The sequence below is a fragment of the Canis lupus genome, chromosome 3 (genome assembly GCF_003254725.2).
Source record: "Canis lupus dingo isolate Sandy chromosome 3, ASM325472v2, whole genome shotgun sequence".
In the NCBI taxonomy this organism is placed as follows: domain Eukaryota; kingdom Metazoa; phylum Chordata; class Mammalia; order Carnivora; family Canidae; genus Canis; species Canis lupus.
The window spans coordinates 59,536,858-59,557,569 of NC_064245.1; the positions used below are offsets into that span (position 1 = coordinate 59,536,858).

The 20,712-nt window shown below is 55.3% G+C and overlaps 1 protein-coding gene across 1 annotated transcript in view; it reads left to right on the forward strand.

Moving 5' to 3' along the window:
• The window catches only part of SORCS2 (sortilin related VPS10 domain containing receptor 2), a 459,215-nt gene that overhangs the window by 232,178 nt on the left and 206,325 nt on the right, over window positions 1-20,712 (forward strand). The window lies entirely within an intron of this gene.

The following is a 20,712-nucleotide window of genomic DNA, read 5'->3' on the forward strand; positions in this document are numbered from 1 at the left end:
CCCTTCATGAGGAGAGAGCCTCTGCGCTCCCTCGTGACTGTCTTTTCAATGAACTACATGCCCCCCCCCGCCCCAGGTCAGGGCTCCCTTAAAAATTCCTAAGAAACACCTTCAGATCCACTGCTGTGTTGGGCCCCAGTTTGTTGTAAATGGCACTTGTGAATGGTATGAGTGGGGGCCGGTTCCTGGGGAGGGACAGATGGATCAGGTCTCGTCCACCGCATTGGCTCCTGGCTGTCCCCCAGCTGTGGGTGGGCGTGCATAGACCAGGTGCGTCCTCGGCGCTGCTCATGGCAGTTGGCAACCCAGCGCCTTCCTCTGGGCATAGAAACATGTCTCACTTCTCAGATGATGTTTGTGAAATGCACCATTACATGTGCCCAGTGGGATGGCCTCTGATGGGTAGTCTTTGCACAGGCTTTGCTGGCGTCAGGTCCAAGTGATCACAGCTCTGTTCAGCCCTGAGGAGGAACCCGGCCTCTGGAGGAAGGCTGGGGCATCCATTTGTGGTATCTGTGACCCCTAGCTCTCCAGACCCTGCCATCTTCGAAGTGTGGCTTCCTCAGCGCCAGTGCAAGGATGACTGACCCCACAGTGGGTTGCCGTGACACCATTGTCACAGTAGTGATTCTACTGGTGATCCGGTCATGGGGACAGTGCTGACTGTGCCAAAGTGGCCCTCAACCTGCCCCTGGCTCGGGGGACCAACTCATGGTCCCCAAGGCCCCGGGCTGTCCCTCTGAGCCTTTGCCCACTCGGTATCGGAGCGTGAGCTGGCTGGAGCATCCCTGCCCCAGCTGGGATCCCAGTTTTGATATTTCATTAATGGAACTAGTGTTGTCTTGGAGTCAGCAGGGATTTCATGGGGTTCAGCTCCATAGCCCCTCCTCCAACAAGTGTGGCACTGTGTACTTCCCAAAGCATGTCCATGGCAGGAAAAGTGTCTACACCTCAAAACTGAGACTACAGCCCTCATTTGCCCACACAGTGACTGTTCTATTGGTTTTGTTCAGCACTTGGGGCTCCTGGCTGCATGGGGACCTCCCCTGGGGACCTCCCAGTGCAGCAGGAGAGCATGACCACTAGCAGGGGTGTGCGCTGTCCTGGGGAGGGAAAAGGCTGGGCTGGCAGGGTTTTCTGTGAGTGATGCAGTGAGCAACCCTAGGGGGAGGTCAGGGAGGGGACGGAGCAGCGGGGAGGGTCCGCGAGAGTGGTAGAGGTGCAGAGTCAGGGCCGCCTGGGGCAGCATGAAGGTTTGGAGAGCCCCAGGGGGACCTGGGCGAGGGGTCCCGAATGTGGCCTTACCTTTGTCCAGCCTGCCTGGTCAGGACCCTCCCATGAACGAGTCCCCTGGAGAGGCTTTTTGACTCCAAGTTTCATTATTTGAAAGTTAACTTTGGACCACAGTTCAGGGGATTCTCTGCAGCCTCTGGGGAGGCTCCTCTTAACTGTGATGGTTGGGAAATTGTTGTCAGGATACTTAAACCTTTGTGGGAAAGTCGGGTGGGGGCCATGTGGCGATGCTGGCAGGTTGGACCCCTGTGTCTACAAACCGGGGAACCCCTGGAGCTGGGGGATGGGGAAGGACCCTCCCCAGGGGCATCTGGAGGGAGGGAGGCTCTGCACACACCTTGATCTTGGATGTCAGGCCTCCAGACTGTGAGAGGCAATCTGTGGTGCTTGGTTGGGGGGACCCTGATCAGTCCCCAAGCCTGGATGCTGAGCTGTCCCGGGCACTTTGTCCTGGCGTTTGAGCCTCTGCAGGAAGCTTGGTTTCTTTCCGACAGTAGGCCTGATGAGCAAGGCGGTGCTGAACACCGGCCAGTGCCGGGCTGCTGATCTGGGTGTGAGGACAGACAGCGAGGCTCACTTAGCCCACTTTTTCTCGATGACACCCACTCCCCATCAACGCCCACCAACCCCTGTCAGTGCTGGGGAGCCATGGAGTTCACCCACTGAGGATTTGCCGGAGGGACTGGGAGAGTGTGCCTGCGTGGGCGCTGGGGATGGGGCTACTTCCCTTACAGGATTATAGGGTCGGAGCCGTGTGCCAGGGCTGGTCATATCACATGGTATTGGTCCCACCCTCCTGGCAGGCCAGTCGGCACCCGGCCTCTGTGAGGAGGTCTCAGAAATGGGTCAGCTTGGTTGGAACTATAGTGTGATATTCTTGGGGGCTGGATCTGATCTGAATCACGTTGGATAGAAGACACCCATCGCCTTTGCCATGAATTATATCCTACATTGTCTGGGCAGGTTGGCGGGGAGGTCAGCAGAGGGGAGCAGCTGGTGAACTGTCACCAGGGGTGAAACAGGTGTCCCCCCAAGTCAGCACTTTGCCCTGGACACAGGTCCTCCTGGGAGAGGTGTGCTGGACCCAGGCCGTGGGCCTCATCTTCTCTTCCTCCCATGGATGCTTTCCTGGAATCCTGGGGGTTGGCAGCTGATGCGGTGATCATATTAGCTCATTCAGGGTCAGCCCTGGGATATAAAACTCACAGTTATCTGTGAGGGCAGGAGCTCACAGAGTAATTTAATTTAGTTCAGACAATATTTTTGGCACATCCACAGCATTCCAGGGCCTGTTAGGCCTGAAAACCCTAACACAGAGAAGAGACTTACCTTCTGCTCTCTGGGGGGTTCCCGGTCTATGGAGGGGATGTGGGAAGTCATGCAATGTCACCATGCTTTATGGTAAAATGTAGAAGAGATGAGAGAAGAAGAGCTATTGGCAGGATTCATGTGCTGGGGAGCCTCAGGGAGGGCCATAGGAGGAAGTGACCTTTGGGAAGGGTTTTGGAGGATGTGTAGGAGTTTTCTAGGCCATCGTGGAAGTTATGGCCTTGGAAGACAGGAGAGAAAATATGAGCAAGCGTGTGGAGGCTGGAAATGTGGGGCTGGTGGTTGTTGAAGCTGTTGGTGCGTTGTTTGGGCGTGGCAGTGGCAGTTGTAGGAGGTAAGGCCTGAAGAGCAGGTGGGGGTCATATTAGTATAGACCACTCTAGGGGCCTGATGCCGAGGTGGTGGGGAGTGACAGGAGTGGTCAGGCGGGCAGCCCCAGGTGGCAGAGTGGGGATCTGGGGCTCAGGAAGGAGGCAGCAGCTCTGACCAGGTCAGGAGCCCTGAGGTCTGGGCTGAGGAGGCGAGGATGAACATTCCCCTGGGTTTGCAGAGCCTCGTCCCTGGGGATGGAGTGGGGAAGACGCCCTGAGTGGCCTTGCCTGTCTTGGACGAGCGGTGCTATCAGCCAGTCACAGGGACCCAGGTGAGGGCCCACATGATGCTAGCAGGTGACTTAGCAGGTGTGAAGTCAGGTGACCACTCTGTTCTCTCTCCATCCCTCTTCTTCCCTGCTTCCCTTTGGGGAATGAGCTCTTCTGCTCCCACAAATGCTCCATCCCACCTGGCAGACCGTGAGTCTGTGTCATGGTGGTAAGTCAGGCATCTGCTCAGCCAGCTTCTCCAGACCTGTCTCCAAGTTGCCAGGAAAGAGAATGTGGTGTGCAAACCGAGGGTCGGTGCCTGGGGTGTCCTTCCCCTCAGCTGGAGCCCTCAGCGGAGGAAGGGGCCAGAGAGGATCGCTTGCATCTCTACTGGGCATGGGCGTGAGCATTAAGAGCTCTGAGCCTCAGTTTCTTTGCTGTGACTCACGGGGATCGGGCCTTGGACCACAGCTCCTAGCTCCTCACGGCTGCTATCCTGGCAGGAATACAAGCATGGGGGACCCTAGCAGGGACAGCCCATCTCAGTCCCCCCACTGAGCTGGCTTTGGGGCAGCTCGCCTACTCCCCAGGACCGCCACTGCTTCTGGGAATTAGGTGTTAGCGGCCCTGCCGGCCCCACAGCCTGGCAAGAACGGTCCAGTGGGAAAGGCCCGAGCCGCGCCAGGTGTCAGAGGTCCCGGTATACGTCTATCTTGATAGCAGGTGGGTAACTGATAGTGATGACGCATCTGGCGGTGTTCTCCACTAAGGTAGACCCAAAATAACCTGCGACTAAGTCTGAGCAGGATTTCCAGCCTGGGTTCTTGGGGTCTGGGGCCTTTGAGATCATCTAAGCCTGGAAGAGGGAAGAGGGGAGGAGGCGCACTGACCTGACCCAGGGCTGACTGTGGCCAGGTGCAGCCCGCGCTGGCCCGTACGCCTTCTCTTCTAAGGGCTGACGCCACCGAGTCCCCACCCTTTCCTGGAAAACTGAGGCCTGGAGAGTTGGAGGCGTGTGTACTTAGTAGCATCTCTGGAATTCCGAAGCCCAGGCTGTTCTAGATGGATGCGTGTGATTTTTCCGAGTTAGTTTTTCAAGCGTTTAAGTGTTTTTATGTTTCTTTGCTTTCCTGCGGTGTCCTAGGAAACACAGCGCAGTAAAAACCAACATGTGCTGAGAGGCATCTGGTGTCCATCGTCCTGGGGGCCCCTGTGACCTGCCCTCAAACCTCGTGTGCTGCTCGCTGCCGCCACGCGGGGGGTTGCCACTCACCTAACTGTGTTCTCCTGTTCTCCGAGGGGGCTGATTAGGGGCGTTGAGAACTGTATCTCCGGGCACCTGGGTGGCTCAGTGGTTGAGTATCTGCCTTCGGCTCAGGGCGTGATCTCGGGGTCCTGGGATCGAGTCTCACATTGAGCTCCCTGCAGGAGCCTGCTTCTCCCTCTGCCTGTGTCTTAGCCTCTCTCTGTACCTCTCATGAATAAATAAATAAAATCTTAAAAAAATTTTAAAAGAACTGCACCTCTGTCTTCCCTGCAAAGGGCCGCTGTATCTGCCATCGGGCACGTACTCCCATGGTGTTCTCGCACCCCTAGCACCTCACCCCCACCCTGAGGCTGCCTGTAGATCTGTGTGGCCTTTTATCACCATGGACGGGCTCTGTGTGGAGCACCTGGGTGGCCCCAGCCCAGGGCCCGGAAGCTGTCCCCTCTGCCTCTCCGGCACATTGGGGCCTGGCTTTGGCTCAGCGGAGGCCACTTCATTCTTGGCAGACTGGTGCTGCTGGCCTCTCCCTTGCCCGAGGCCCGGGCTTTCTCACCTGCCAGGGCGGCGAGGCTGAACTGTCCTTCCCAGCCCGGCAGAGAAGCCCCTGCCCTGTCCCTGGCCTGGGGCTCCCCTCACAAGTTAGCACAAACTGGGAGCTTAGAAGAGGCCGTTCCGTCTCTCAGGGTCTGGAGGCCACGAGGCTGAAATCGAGGTGCTGTCAGGCCACACTCCATCCTGAGGCCCTGGAGGGACTCCGTCCACTTCTTCTGGCTTCCAGGGCTCCAGGCACCCCAGGGCTTGCGGCCGTGTCCCTGTATCACTGCTTGCCATCACACGGCCTTCTCCCCATGTCTGTCTGTCTGCATCCCTGCTTCTGCTTATCCTCTTATGAGGACATGTGTTGTCGGATTCAAGGTCCACAGACGATCCAGGGATGGTCTCCTCTGCAGGCTCTTCACCCACTGATGTTTGCAAACACCTTTTCCCCAGGTAGTTTGCATCTGCAGGTTCTGGGGATTAGGATGTGGACTTCACCTTTCTGAGGGTCGCTGACAAACCCACTGCAAACCCCACGGTTCCCCAGTGCACCCCATCTCCCTCCAGCCTGGAAGGCAGAAGGCCCCCGTGCCACCTCTCCCTGTGCTGAGATGCCACTGGCCTGGAGGGGCCACAGGAGCTTCTCTGGAGAATGGCTTGAAGCTGGGTGTTCCCAACCCCCCCCCCTTACGTTCATGTGTCCACTCGGTCATCAGAAAGACCTTTAACTGTGGGCTGAGCTGTCCTCATCTCACAGGGGAAGGGAGGGGGCCTGGACAGCTGCAATTGTCCAGAACTTCCCCTGGGAAGCAGGGAGTGGCAGGGGGTGGTCCTGAGCCTGGGACCCCTGCCTGCTGTCCAGGCAGTCCTGATGTATCACCTCCGACATCAATGCCTGAGTGGCCTTGTTGGCCACAATCTAAATTTCATGGAAAATTATGACCGTGATGCTGGTAACATTCTCTCTCACTGCTGGAGCTGGGGAGGCCAAGCTGCATGGGTGTCTGTGCTCCCGGCTGCCTAGGGATTACCAGCCTGCAGGGAGGCCGCATGCTAAGATGGGCTTCCACCAGACTCACAAAGCAGTGATGGACGAGCTCAGAGCCACCTGGGTGGGGGCTCTCCTCCACCCCCAGCCCCACGCTGCCAGGCCATCTACTTCTTTGCATCTCTTTCTCTCAATTAAGCCCCAGCAGCTATGGTGCTGGGGTTCTGGCTGTGGGCTCTCTGCACCTTAATTAAGGGTCATAGTGAATGGTATTATATCCTGGGGTTGCCGTGATTCTATTAAAATTTCTCTTTGTAGACATCAGGCACAGCCCGATTCCACCCAGGGACAAAGGCGAAAGAAATCCAGGGCAGAGCAGCTCTCTCATCAGCAGGCCCCGTGCTTCCTTCTTGTGGCTGCCTCTAGCAGCTCAGCGAGGAGAGGGGTCAGTAGGTTCCGCGTTTCAGGTTGTTCAGATCTCCTGGACTCTGTGCTCTGAAATTAAGATGGTCCCAGGGGCGCCTGGGTGGCTCAGTGGTTGGGCCTCTGCCTTTGGCTCAGGCCGTGATCCTGGGGTCCTGGGATCGAGTCCCTTATTGGGCTCCCTGCGTGGAGCCTGCTTCTCCCTCTGCCTGTGTCTCTGCCTCTCTGTGTGTCACTTATGAATAAATAAATAAAATCTTAACAGAAAAAAAGATGGTCCCAGCAACACAGAGTGCAGTGATTAATTAGTAACGTCTGCTGTGGACTCCAAAGGAGGGCACTGAGGGCCCCATGTGCTGGTTGCTTCGTCCAGCTAAGTCCTTCCAATCTGGCCAGCCGGGTTCCCTGTCACCAAGGCAGTGTTTCCAGCCCCAGAGCTCACCAGGACCTCAGTGATAGCCACAGCTATGCACCTGCAAGAGGGACCCACTTCTGGCAAAGGCAGGAACCTTAAGTGCGCCATGGGGTCCCGATTGGGGCCTGTGTCCACCTTCAGCCTCGCAGTTTGAGAAATCGGGCTGGAAGAAGAAGCAAATGTCATCAGGTGTCCTGCTTTGTTGCCCCCACCCGCATAGATGCCCAGCCCTACTCTGGCATAGACTGTGCCTCCTGTAGACTCTCTACCTGGCGTTCCTGGAAACCCCATCATTTACACCACACTTTGCCAGACTTCCCTGCCTCTATCCCCACAGGGAGCCCCTGTGACTCACCAGGACAGGAATGGCCGCTTCATCTACAGGTCAGAAAACAGAGGCTCAGTGTGGAGAAGCCACCAAAAGTGGCCAAGCTGAGACATGGGCCCAGGTGTCCCCTGGCCACCTGATGGGAAAGCATTGGTGCCCTGTTGTGCAGGAGTCAGATCTGATCGAGTGTGTCACTTATGAATAAAGCAGTGTACCTGCTTTGCCATGACTGGCCACTGGCTTCTTTCATGTGTCTGTGCATTTCTCATTCATTCATTCATTCATTCATTCATTCATTCAATAATTATTTAGTGAATGCTTTCCACCATCCAGAGCTGGGAGACCTTCAGGGATGGACAGTCTAGTTGGAGAGATGGATGCTAACCACATAATTGCACAGATGGTGAGGTGCAGCCCCGAACTCCAGAAGTGTTCCTTCTGGCTCCCCCTCTGGCTCCTGGCCCTCCTGCGGCCATCAGCAGGGTAGGGGGCCAGGCGGGTGGCCTCGGGTCACCCCTGAGCTCACCACCCTGAATTCCCTGCATGCTCTCACACGCTCCCATCCCCGGGCACCCTGCATCGACCTCATAATTTCTGGCTGCAGAACCTCTATGCTTGCTTGAAACTGCTTCCTGCACCCCGTCTCGCATCAAGGGCCTTGTCAGGTGCCAGTGTTTGCAACCACTGCTGCTGTCCGGGCCACAGTGTGGATTTAAGAGGTCTCAGAGTTGTGTGAAGCCTTTCTCAAAGCATCACCTTCCTCTTGGTGGTAAGGTATCCACCAAGGAATCCACAGATCCGTCCTATGGTTAATGCTGGTGTCTTAAACCATCCCCAGCCAGTGCTCTGTGCCAGCAAGGCCACGAGAAATGTATTGTTTTAGGTTTGAAAATCTGGTCTGTGTATGAAAGTCGAGGCCTCTGAACTGAAATAATTGCGTGTAGTTCAGGTGAACCTGCCATTTCTGCTCACAGACAGAAGTGTTCTGGAAAACACAAATGCCTGCTCAAACCCCAGTCAAAAACCTTCTTCATCAGGAAAACACTTGTGAGCTAAGGGTTCCTCTTTCCAGGCGCTTGAGTTCTGGGAAGTGCCGGCTGCCGAGTGAGTGGATGGGACAAGGGGCGTCCAGTGGAGAGGAGCAACCTGTGTGAAGTGGGGGTTACTCCAGGGCCGTGAACCAGGCTCACAGCTGACGCTCCCATCAGCTCTGGGTTTGTAGGAACCCCTGCAGCAGGACAGGCAGGGTGCAAAGCAGTGGGATGGGAAGGTGGTCAGAGGGAGGGTGCTGGCCAGACCCCAAGGGTCACACCGGGTGGCAGGGGTGCGGAGGGGGCCCTGACCCCAGGTGAGTGGTGAACTGTGGCTGGGAAGTGCTGCCAACCTGCAGTGAACTCTGCAGGAAGATCCAGAGGCCTCTACGCTGGGTTATTTATTTTCCTACTGGGATCCTCTTTTCCTAGACCATTTCCCTTCTGACTGTGTGGGGACCCAGACTCAGCTCAGGGCTGGGGAGGACCCCAAGAATGCATCCTTCTGCCTGGCATGGCAGTGCCAGCCCCGTCTAGGGCAGGGAGGGGGAGGACAGCTGACACAGCTCTCCTCGTGGAATAGAGCCCAGGCAGTTCCTGCGCGGAGGCCACAGAGCTTGCTCACAGAACGCTCCCCGTGTCGGTCTTTTAAAGGGGTCAGGATTGCCACTGTCGAGGGGCTAGCCTCAAAGGCCATGATTGCTGGGACAACCCACTCAGAGATCTCCTTTCTTGGAGGAGGCAGGGGGACGAGGGGTGCAAACAGGGGAGAGACAGCTCCCAGGCATCATCCCCAGTGTGCCCTGCCCTGGTCGGGATCCAGTGATAGAGGGACGGGTTGCCCGCCTTGTTCTCATCAGCGTCCCAGCTGCCTGTCCCAGCCTCTCCAGTCCATCCTCACTGTGCTGCTCTTCTGTTCCGGAAGGCTCTGGAATACTCTCACGGCTTTCCCTTTGCCCTCCTGCGAGTATAAACCAAAATTTTCCCTGCAAGCTCTCCAGCTATTTCCTTCTCTATCCCCCAGTTCTGAGTTCTTTCCACTCCGAACCTCCTTGGCATCCTCTGAGCACACAACGCTTATCTTCTCTTCCACGCTTTGGCACATGCTATTTCCTGCATCCTCTTAGCTGAGCAGCCTGTACTCACGCTGCAGTCCTCCAGGAACGTATCACATCCTCCAGAAGCTACCTGTGGCTCTGGCTGAGGCTACGTTGGGGTGGGGCATCCTCACTTCTGCTCTCATGGCAGCTCTGCTCGGGGTCACAGAGCTTCCTGCACCGTGGACCCTCCCCAGGTCCCTAAGCGAGCGCCTCTCCCTGAGAGCAGGTGCAGCACTTTTCACATCACTATCCTAGATACCCAGGAGCTAGTGCAGGGGCTGGCATACAGTAGGTGCCCATTTCATGCTGGCTGATGGAATAAATGCAGAGGGACTGCCTTGATTAAGATCTATCTGGGTTTGACCCCTCCTGATGCAAACTGTGTGACCTTGAGCACATCACTTAACCTCTCTGAGCTTCGATGTTCTATCTGTAAAAGGAGAGGGTGGCAGTAACAGCTGGCGTCTAGCAAACATTTATTAAGCCTGTGAGCTACATGCCCTGTGAGCCCTTCTGCCCGGCAGCGCTTCCCTCCTCACAAGCCCTGTTTCAGGTGGCACGATTGCTGTTCTCCTGCTTGTCCCTGAGGGCAGGGGTGCTTGGGGGGCCAGGCTGGCTCGGGGTTCCCGCAGGTCAGGGGCAGCCAGCTGACCAGGGCCTCGCTCCAGGTGGTGGGCAGGCTCAAGTGGGGAGCACCGGGGACTTCTGAGCGCGGCATCCATAAGGCACGGAGGAGAGGGGGCTGCCCTGCCCGAGCCCGGGACCCCGGGCCTCACAGCAGCCCACAGGGGGCCCGGAAGGCTCTGCCCTCACAGGGCTCACACCGTCACATGGGGTGAACCCCACAGGACCCAGGGGACAAATGCAGGAAATGAGAAACGCATGCAGGGATGTCAGGAGGACACGGCTGGTGGCCAGCAACTGAACCTTTCAAACATCCCGCTTGGTCTATGTGGGGAAGGCCTGGGGCAAATCCCTGCCCCACAGCCAGCGGCCTGTCCTTTGGCAGCTCTCTCACTTTTCCTGGGTCTCAGTTTCTTCATCCACTAAATGGGAACAGCCACTTTCCAGTCCAGACAGTGCTTGGGAGGTCAAGGGCTCTGCACTGAGCGCTGCCTTGATTTGAGGGACTGCCCCGGGGAAGGCACCCAGGTGAGGAGCGATGCTGAACCCAGGGCATGAGCTCTCTCTCTCCTGGGTCCCTGTCAGGGCTGGTGGTGGGTGAGGTGAGAGGCCAGGCCTAGTTCTTGAGAATCTGGGTGCCGAGGTGGGTGGCGTTTGGCTGGTGGGAGGTAGGGGCAACCTGACGAGTAGTACCTGACCTTGCAGGGTGCCATGAAGCTGGCTCAGCCAGGACAAGAGCTGGGCTAGGGCCTAAGTAATGAAGGGTCAGGGGGCCGAGGGGGTGCCAGGAGGGGCTTCTGGAGGAGGGTGATCTTGAGCTTGACCTTGAAAGAGGTAGAGAATGGGACTCCAGGAGCATGGGGCAGCACAGGGAGCTTGGTTGTTGCCCCTTGGAGCTCAGGGCTTTGCGACTCTCTGGACACATCCTGTTCGGTCCATACTTCATGTCTGTCATCCCTACGTCCTTAGTGCCGCCTAGGCCCGGCAGCACCAGCACCAGGTGTTGGGAACATTGCGAGAGTGAGGGAGGCATTGGGCATGGCAACAGAGCAGCAGACCCAGACTCCACTGCTTGGGTGGTATAGTCAGTGCCAAAGTCGCAGAGGTGAGTGGACAAGAAGGGAATTTGGAGCTTTCTGGAGATTATTCTGGAAAGTTTTTCCTGTGCCTTACCCTGTTAATGTAAGGAAGGAAGGGGGGGGAAGCAGAAGCAACAGGACCTACTTTGTGCCAGCACCGCTGCCCCTCTCTATGCTCACGCTGCACCACAGAACCCTCCAGAACACTGCAGAGAACATTCCCCCTGAAGCTCAGGTGAGGGGCCCGAAGCCCAGAGGAGGAGGCTTGGCCCTGGGGCCGCCAGGGAGCAGGGGTGTGAGGGTTCCCATCTGGCTCTGACTCCAAGGGCCCTTCCCATCACACATCTGACTCCCAGGAATTAGAACTTTCTGGAAGGCTCCTGTGGCCCTCGACCCCTTCCCTGACCCCACACTCAGGGCATCGAGCCAGTGGCACTCTGCAGAGAAGCTGCAAAATTAGCAACTTAAATTTAGTTGTCAGGAAATTGGTTAAGGGAACAACGTATTTTCAAGGGATTAGTTTTCTTATAAACCAGCATGATAAAGAAAAAGGCCAAGTTGTGGGACCAAGGACATTCTCTAAATTTGTAACAAGGATCCATTATTCATGGGCGATATTTGAAAAGGCCGCAGCTCCAGAAGGAAATTAGGCATGAGTGGAAAGGTCCCTGGATGGGAGGGGCCTTTCCAGGGAGGGAATGCACCTGCCAATGGGAGGGGATGCACCTGCTGATCAGCAGAGGTGTAGGGGGGTGGGGTGGGTGGTGGGGTGGGTGGGGGGTGGGATAACCTGACCATCAGGATGGGGAGGGATGCATCTGCCAATTGGGGGCAGGAACAAGGGGGTCCTGTGGTGGTGAACACAGCACAGCTCCATCAGGGAGGCCAGAGGTGCCTTTCCATGCTACACCAGGCTCTGCAGTGTAGTTTGTACAGGTGCCTGCACACAGTAGGAGAACAACACAAAACTGAGCTGGGGGCCTTATCATTATATGTGGGGCCTAATTTACTCTAAACAGCAATGCTATGAATGGATAGTGGGCATTCTGCAGAAGAAGACACTAGGTCAGAGTGATGGAGAGAAGTAGCGTCACATGGCTGAGGCCTCAGGCTCGAGAGGCGCACACCCCATTGTCTCTCCCCATCCTGCCGTCTCTGCCATTCCCTCTCCCTTTGGTCTGTTGGTACGTGAAGGAATGGAGATCCAGGACACTACTGGAAGACCCACTGTGTGCCTCTCACCAGGCCTGAGTCCCCATTAGGAGGGACCCATTCAGCCTTCCTCTCCACCTGCTGGGGTTGCTATTATTGTCAGATGAGGAAACAGAGGCTCTGGGAGGTCTGGGGGACTTGCCCAGCCTCTGCACCTTCATCACCAGGGCTCCTCCCCTGCCACCCCGTGGGAAGTACGCGGCCGTCCTGATGCTGGGACCATCCCAATTCCTCAGCACGACTGACCCTGCTGAGGCTCCTCGCCTGGCTGGGTTCCAGCCAAGGCTCATAAGAGTCCTGCATCCAAAGAATCCCACAGTTCAGGTTTCTCCATTAGTTATAATCATCGTCTTCGCCATATGTAAGCGCTAGCTCTGTCACCCAAGGTGGCAAGTGCCTCCATGCCCCCCTGAACAGATGGGGAAACTGAGGATCACAAGGGTGAGTGACTTGTCCCAAGTCATGACCTAGTCGGGGAGCCAGGTCCCAGACTCCAGACCATATTCTTTCCAGAAAATTCATTGCCATGAATTTCAGAAGCCAAATGGCCACCAGGCAGTTTGTAAAAAAATGGAAAGAACAGTTTTAAGAAATGATTTTCTGCTGTGGCTCATCTCCTGTGGTGTGACCCAGCTGCACTTTGGGGTCCTTCTGTCCTCATTTCAGATGGCTGCACTTCTGGGGGGTGGACGTGTGTGGGGTCATGGATATGAAGGATGGCGGCTCCCTGCCAGCTCTCCTATGCCTGAGCATGCTGACATAGGTGGGAACAGGCCACCTCCACGTGGACTCAGTGACCCAGACCCTTGCCTGGACCGATATGTCACTGTGCACACCTCTACCCTGTGTCACAGGTGATGGGAAGGCCCAGGTGCTCTGTCCACTGTTGGGCTCCGTGGGTCGGTGCTGGGGACATAACACATCTGCTTCCCATTGAAATTGGGAGCCAATGGGCAGAGATCCCACTGGTTCCCTGGTTTTGGAAGGTGCACAGACAGAGCTGCAGGAGGCGTGCTCACCTGGTCCCACCTAATGGCAGCTGGGATGGAGCCTTGCCTTCCAGGGGACTCCATCCTGAATGGGGAGGGGTTGGCTGCAACCGGGAGCTGCCTGTCCAGTTGGCCTGAGCCTCGTCCCCTCGTCTCTGAAAGGAAAAGAACAACTGACCTCCGGGGTCATCGTGGGCAGAAAATGCAGTAAGGTGGACACAGCATCACCGGGGCGCAGTGGGTCCTGAGTTTACATAGCGCTCCCTGCCTCAGTCAGCACAAAGCAGCTGCCAGGAGCTGGGAGTGCACACGTGATCGGACCCCGGTCCTCTCCGTGGCATCCTTGGAGTGCAGCATGGCTGCAAAGGGACAGGTGTCTGGGAGCAGGAGGCAGAACCCCGTGAGCCCTGCGCTGGGACAGTGTGTAGAAGGACTTGGAGTGGTCCCCTCGTTCAGCCCACATGGGGGCAGCAGGCGGTGCTGGGGAAAGGCCTGAGAAGAACCCCCTCCCTTCCACCCCTGCCTCTTGGCTCCTGGCGTGCTCTGTGCCACCTCTCAAGACCCCACAGCACTGAGCCCCCACAGCCATGACTCCTCCTGACCACCCTTCCCCCTGTCTTACCCCCTGCCCTACCATTCTGCAGGTGCCTCTTGGGATCATTTTTCAAGGAAGTTTCCCACTCCTGCATCCTTGTCTGCTTTAGGGGGCACTGCCTCAGGCTTGTGGGAAGCACAGGCCGTGCTGGGGGCACGGAGGGACGGACAGGCAGGAGTAAGTCTAGGGGCTCCTGAGGAAGGACTTGTGATCCGTGCAGGATCCTTGCTTGTCTCCGTAGGTAACTCAGGGAAAACCTGGTACTGGGGGCAGCAATGGATGGAACCTCAGTTCCTCCCACATACCACCAGGGCCTCTGTTTGAGGCTCAAGTGGAGTGTGCCCTGTGGCAGCCTGACGGAAGGAAACCCGTGGCCAAACCTTAGGGCCCATCAGACTCCTGCCATCGGCCTGGGGCTTTAGTCTTGGCAGCACCTAGCCGGCTGTGCCCGGTGTGGACCCTCCCTCCTGGGAGCCCTCTGGAGAGAGGGCCTGGCCTCCTTCTCTGGGGCACTGAGATTTGTGCCGCCTGACTGCGGCACCGCACAGGCCTTGCAGGGCACCCAGCTCCTTTGCTGGTTCTGTCCTGGTCTCTTAGTTACCGTTCTCCTTTGTCTTTACATCTTTGTCTTTCTTAAGGGATAAAAGTGGGGACACCTCTATGTTAATGTTACAGTCATTGGTGACTATCTGACTCCCTGCACGTTGGCAGCCCCGTCTGCTGCAGGAGGTGAGGCCAGGAGCACCCAAGGAGTGGGATTTATGCGCCACGCATGCTGAGCGGGCTTCACGGCAAAGGTGCTGGGCTGGCGAAGGGGGCCAGGCAGAAGATGAGCCTCCCGGGGCTCTGCGGCCCGAGCACGTTCCTTGCCATCAGGACAGCCCAGACTGGACCCAGACATGCCCTGGTGTCCCCGCCCACAGAGGGGAACAGAGACCCTTCCACGGTTGGTCTTCCTGCTGGTCTTGCTGCACCTCTGTACCGTGAGACTGAAGGAATCTGGAGGTGTATCATCCCTTCTTCCTCTCCTTTAAAGTACGTCCCGACCAGGGAGATCCTCCCCCGCTAAGACACAATTAAGTCTCTCAAATTAATTATGCACCTGACAGCAGGGTTAGTGATTTTCTTAATTTCCACTGTAATTACATCATGGGAACAGTCACCCCTGCTCTCCCAGGAAGGAGGCGTGGGCCCCAGCAGTGAGCACCATGTCTGCGGAGCCTGCAATCAAACTCCCCGTTGTGCACCTGAGATGGATGCTTGGCCCCAGCGCATGAAGCATGTCCTTGCTCTGTGCCTCATGGTCTCCTCGAAACAAAGAATGTGCGCCGCTGGAACTGAAGGGTCTTACCAGGGAAGGAGTTTTGGGAGGCCGAAGCCAGGTGTCACGGGGCTCGGCCCACAATACCTAGCCCAGGTGTGGAAGAGGATTCTGTGGTCACAGTGGGCCCTGTGGGGCTGATGGTTCTGAACCCTGGGCTGGGCTACGATCTCTGTTTATAAAGGGATAATTTGCGTGAATGCAAAGGAAGGCCGTTGCAAGGTGGAGAAGGGATATTCAGGAGTGTGATCAGAACGGCCACTGCTGTTTATTAAAAGGAGCTGCAGCAGACTCTGCTAGTCTGTGTGCTGGTGCCATGCCACACCAGGCAGCCTTTGCTGCTCCTCTTGTCCTGGCCCCTACAATCACCTCGTCCCTTGCATGGCTACCACTTACAATATGCCTGTCTTCTGGCCTATGACAGCTTTGGGACAAGAGGTACTTGCGGGGTGCAGGGAACAGGAGCTACATGCCTATGGCCTCAGGGCTGGAAGGGCCACCGCTGGAATTGAAAACTGGCTCTCCTGCTCTCTGGTTCCATATGACCTCTGAGCTCAGCACCTGCTGCCCAGGAGATGGAAGCCAGCCTTTCCTTCCGAGGGGTGCCCGTGGACGTGCTTCACTAAAAAAGTCACCCCTTCAGCCTCAGCAGTTGGGGGAGAAAAGAATATCATAAAACCACAAGGGTGTGAGTGACCCAGGGGAATTGTGACCTATGCAAATGCTAGCTCATTGTTTTTCAAGAATCTGACTGTTCCTTCATCTCCGAGTGCACTTATTGGACAGGTTCCACCCCATTCCTTGTGTTCAAATTAAACAGCCGTGCCGAGTGGTCTGGGCAACGGTAACATGCTGTCATTTAGATCAGAGGCACCTCTCTCTGCGAGCCCAGGCTCATCTGAGGGGTTGGGAGATCAAAAATAAGAATAAATTAAATATGTATTATATATTCCATATCTTTGCCATCTCTTAGAAGCCCCAGTAGGAAAGTTATTAATTTGTAGAGCAGGGAACATCCAGACTCAGAAGGAGAAAAGCCCCGCATACACAGATCACCCATTTCCATGGCCCTGGGGGGCTGGGCCTTTTATAGACAGCGGTGAGACCACCTGCATAGAAACAAGGTAACTGGGTGTTTTGTACAAAATTTATTATCTCCTAGAAATACAGAATCAGCATTGACCTTGACTCAGATCTAGTCTGTACACGTTCCACAGGCCCAAGCACATGGATATGAGAGGACTTAGGGATAGAAGGACAGACCACTGGGGTCAGGGGTGTAGTGGATGAGGGATGGACATAGAGACAGCTGGGGGCAGGGGTGATGTGGATGAGGGATGGACATAGAGACAGCTGGGGGCAGGGGTGATGTGGATGAGGGATGGGCATAGAGATAGCTGGGGGAAGGGGTGCAGTGGATGAGGGATGGGCATAGAGATAGCTGGGGGCAGCGGTGCAGTGGATGAGGGATGGACATAGAGACAGCTGGGGGCAGCGGTGCAGTGGATGAGGGATGGACATAGAGATAGCTGGGGGCAGGGGTGCAGTGGATGAGGGATGGGCATAGAGACAGCTGGGGGCAGGGGTACAGTGGATGAGGGATGGGCATAGAGACAGCTGGGGGCAGGGGTGCAGTGGATGAGGGATGGACATAGAGACATCTGGGGGCAGCGGTGCAGTGGATGAGGGATGGGCATAGAGACAGCTGGGGGCAGCGGTGCAGTGGATGAGGGATGGGCATAGAGACAGCTGGGGGCAGGAGTGCTGTGGATGTGGAAATGATGGTACAGATGCAGATGACCCTACCCGAACAATAACAGTTGGAGGTGGGGACAGTCTAGATCCAGGGACAGACAGGTACAGACAGACAGGTGCAGGTACAGGGAGGTGGAGGTGGCCAGAGCTGTAGATACAGAGAGGGTGGGCCGCGTGCTCCCTGGTGGTTAAGCCGGGCTCAGGCCTGGGTCCAGAACAGTCGTATGTGGTACATGGATGGAAGTGGACTGGCCCAGCCCACTGGCCTGCTGGATACATTTAACTATTTCTCATTTTAAACTTCACCAAGGACCCGAGGCTGGGGGCCAGGGGTGAGCATCAGGGCAGGGGGTGGTTCTGAGCTCGTTCTGTGCCCCTGAAGGGAAAGGCGTCCCTTTGCCAGCCCCATACTCTCTGACTCGGCTGTGTGACCTGTGCCCTGGCCATGGGCAGAGGGAAGGAGCTGGTGCTGCTGCAGCCCCACCCCTGGCCCCCTACCCCTCCAGGCCATGCCCTGCGCCCTGCCAGGTCCTCTCACTGCTCTCCACCTGTAGGGGTGAGGGGTAGGGGTACATTCCAGGGCGCCTGTCATGGCACAGCCTAAGGTCTGCCTGAAGCCCAGACCATCAGAGGGGGTCGGCAATGCCACGCGGGGGCTTCTGGCTCCAGTCTCAGGCTCTTCCCACTGCACATGCAATTGAAGTGAGTGTTCAAGTGTTCCTTTATCAGCATAACTCCAGCCCAAATGCCTTTGCTGGAAGAGCCTTGAACATTTTCCGGTGGGTTCGGCACTGTGTTCAGTGCTTCTCCTATTCCTCTGACTCAGCCAGGGTGTGGAGTGAAGACACGGAGATGTGTTAGATGTCCCCTTGGTGCTGGGTGTCCCACTATAGCTCCTCTGATTCTATCAATCCATTTCTTAACTCTTAAGTACTGTTCATTTTCTAAACTAGGAAGCCAAACCCAGAAAGGTGAAGAAACTGCTGACATCATTCAGTTAATAAGTGGCTGAGCTGGGGGCATTTGGGTGGTGTAGTCGGTTGAGCATCTGAATCTTGGTTTTGGCTTACGTCACAATCCTGGGGTCCTGGGATCAAGCCCCGTGTTGGGCCTCCAGACTCATTGGAGAGTCTACTTGGGATTCTCTTCCTCTCTCTCCCTCTGCCTACCCCCTACCTCAAATAAATAAATCTTTTTTTAAAAAAGAAAGAGTTGATGTGGTATGTAGGGAATCCAATATGGCAGCAGGGGGTGGTCTGTGGAGCAAAAAAAGGGGTGAGAGCTGCCATTTATCTCACACCTGCTGGTTGTCAGGTGCTGGCCAGGGGCCTGTCTACTGGAAGTCTCATTGACTTGTCTCATCAGCCCCAAGAAATGGGCCTTGTCAGCCCCATGTGCCCAGAAAGACAGTGTGGCCCACCCAACAGCAGGAGGGGCCTTACTACCCTGCTCTGTTGGACCCTGGCCTAGCCTCTTCTTTTCAGGAGTCCTAGCCTCTCCCCATCCCTCTGTGGATCAGGACCATAGGCAGCACGGTGCTAGACTGTCCCCTGCCACCTGGCACTCATTCCCGAAGGCAGCCCCTGGCCCCCAAGGGCTCCTAGGCCTGCTGTGTTCCTCTCACATCTGACACCCACCTGGCCCAGCCCTGTGACACTTGGTCTACCTGGCCCCCTTGCTATGAGAAGCAGATAGCACCATGCCCTTGGTGTGGTGGGGACACTCCCACAGCCTGTCTCGCAGCAGGTGGGATGGTGAGCAGGTAGGCAGCAAGCTCTGGAGAAAGTCTCCTTGAGTCCAAAGCCCCATCCTCCTGTGTGACCTTTGTGAGTTAGTGAACTCCTAGGAGAATTGGAGTGATGGACTCCCTGTCCTCGTAGAGACAGAGTCAAGACTCGGTGGTGGCACATGGCAGCATTCAGCATAGAGCCTCCGTGGAATGTTGGTCACCCTGATGCCTCTGAGACTCTGTTTCTCCATCTGTGAATTAGGGCTCACAGCAGCAAAATCGTTTGTTGTGAGTTGCCAGGCAAAGGGAGCGGTCATGCAGTGCCCAGCTAGGGGTCACCTCACCACTCTCCAGGTGGGCACCGAGTTGGGATAGGGAGGTTTCTGGAAGCCAGCAGGGCAGTGGGATAGCCCAGGATCTACATCTGCCAATGGTCACCGTGTCTTGTTTGCCCGAGTCCCAGGAAACAGCATGTGGGAAATAGGACTTTGTCTCATTGTCATAAACCACCTCCACCAAAGTGCAGCAGGCTATGAATAACCACACTGGATGAGGCTGTTGCCTATGGTAAGCCCTTGGTATCCGATGCCATTTGGGATGGTTGTATATGCTCCACTGGGGAAGAATTAATGCCCCTGTTTTCCATGGTAATGGATTTGTATTTCTCCACTTAGAAGTTTCTAGCAGCTGCAGACAGAATTGCTTTATCTGTGTATGCATCTATCCATTCATGCATCCATCCATGCATCCATCCTCCATCCATGCATTCATCCATGCATGCATGCATCCATCCATCCATACATGCATGCTCCATGCATCCATCCATCCATGCATCCATCCGTGCATCCATCCTCCATGCATGTATGCATCCATTCATCTATCCATCCATCCATCCTCCATCCATCTATCCATCCATCATTTCATCCATCTATCCATCCACCCATGCATGCATGCATCCATCCATCCATCTATGAATCTATCCATCCTCCATCCATCCATCCATCCATCCATCCATCCACTCATCTGCTAACATTACTGAGGTTTTACTCTGTTGGGGCAGCAAGATGAACAGTGGAAGGAGGAAGCCACAAACTGGCTGTGTGTTCCTGGGCTGGCCATTTGTCCTCTCTGAGCCTCAGTGGTCCTGTCTCTGGAGGATTCCTTACTTCTGACCTTATATGGATTCTTGGGAGACATGAACTAAACATTTATAAAGTACATGGATAGTCATTGAGTAGGAGCCTGTAAACTTACCTGAGACTTGATGTGGTCAGGGAGGGCTTCCCGGAGGCAGCAGAGCCTCAAACATCTCAGGAGATAGACACTCATTCCCCAAGACACAGTAAAAAACCAAACCAAACAAACAACACAGTATAGGGAAGTGCTGTAAACATGAAATGTATTAATTACATGTTTAAAGAGTTAGGAATATTTTCTCCAAGTATAGCTGGTTTTTACTGGACCCATTAAGCTGGTAAATGAACCAGCATCTAATGGTCAAAAGAAATCCCTGTAATCATCGTCAGGAGGTCAAGGGTTTCTGAAGTGTGTTTCTGAGCACTGATTGAATCAAGTGTGTTTCTGAGCATTTTTAGTTTAATCAAGGATTGTAGAATTTGAGAGCCAATGTTTATTTAACATTACACTAAGATATTTTATTGAATAAAAAATGAAAGTGAATGGCATTCTCTTAAACTTTATGTAGAAGGATAGCTGCTTGTGCATAACAAAATTTTCTGAAAATAGAAAAAGAAACCAAGGAGAGGGAATTTGCTTAGAAACTCTTAAAACTCGCCGTGAAGTTGCTGGCTTTGGAAATAGTCTGTTAGTGAGGTGGCCGAGCACCTGAAGCAGACCCCTGCCGACGCACCGCACACACAGCGATCAATGAGAATTAGCAGTGAGAAAGATGGTTTTCCAGAAAGGTGAGGAAAAGAGGCCATTGGCCCATTTGGTACTTTCAGCAGAAAACAGAAGGCTGTGCCCTGTGTTTGGTGAGAGACTAGGAGAGAATATGCGGTTGGGTCTCAGGGCTGAAGCCTTGTGCCAAAGTTAGATGTGTCAAGGGGAAAAAAAGTAAAAAATCCAAATATAGCAAGAAAAGTCAAGAGAATAT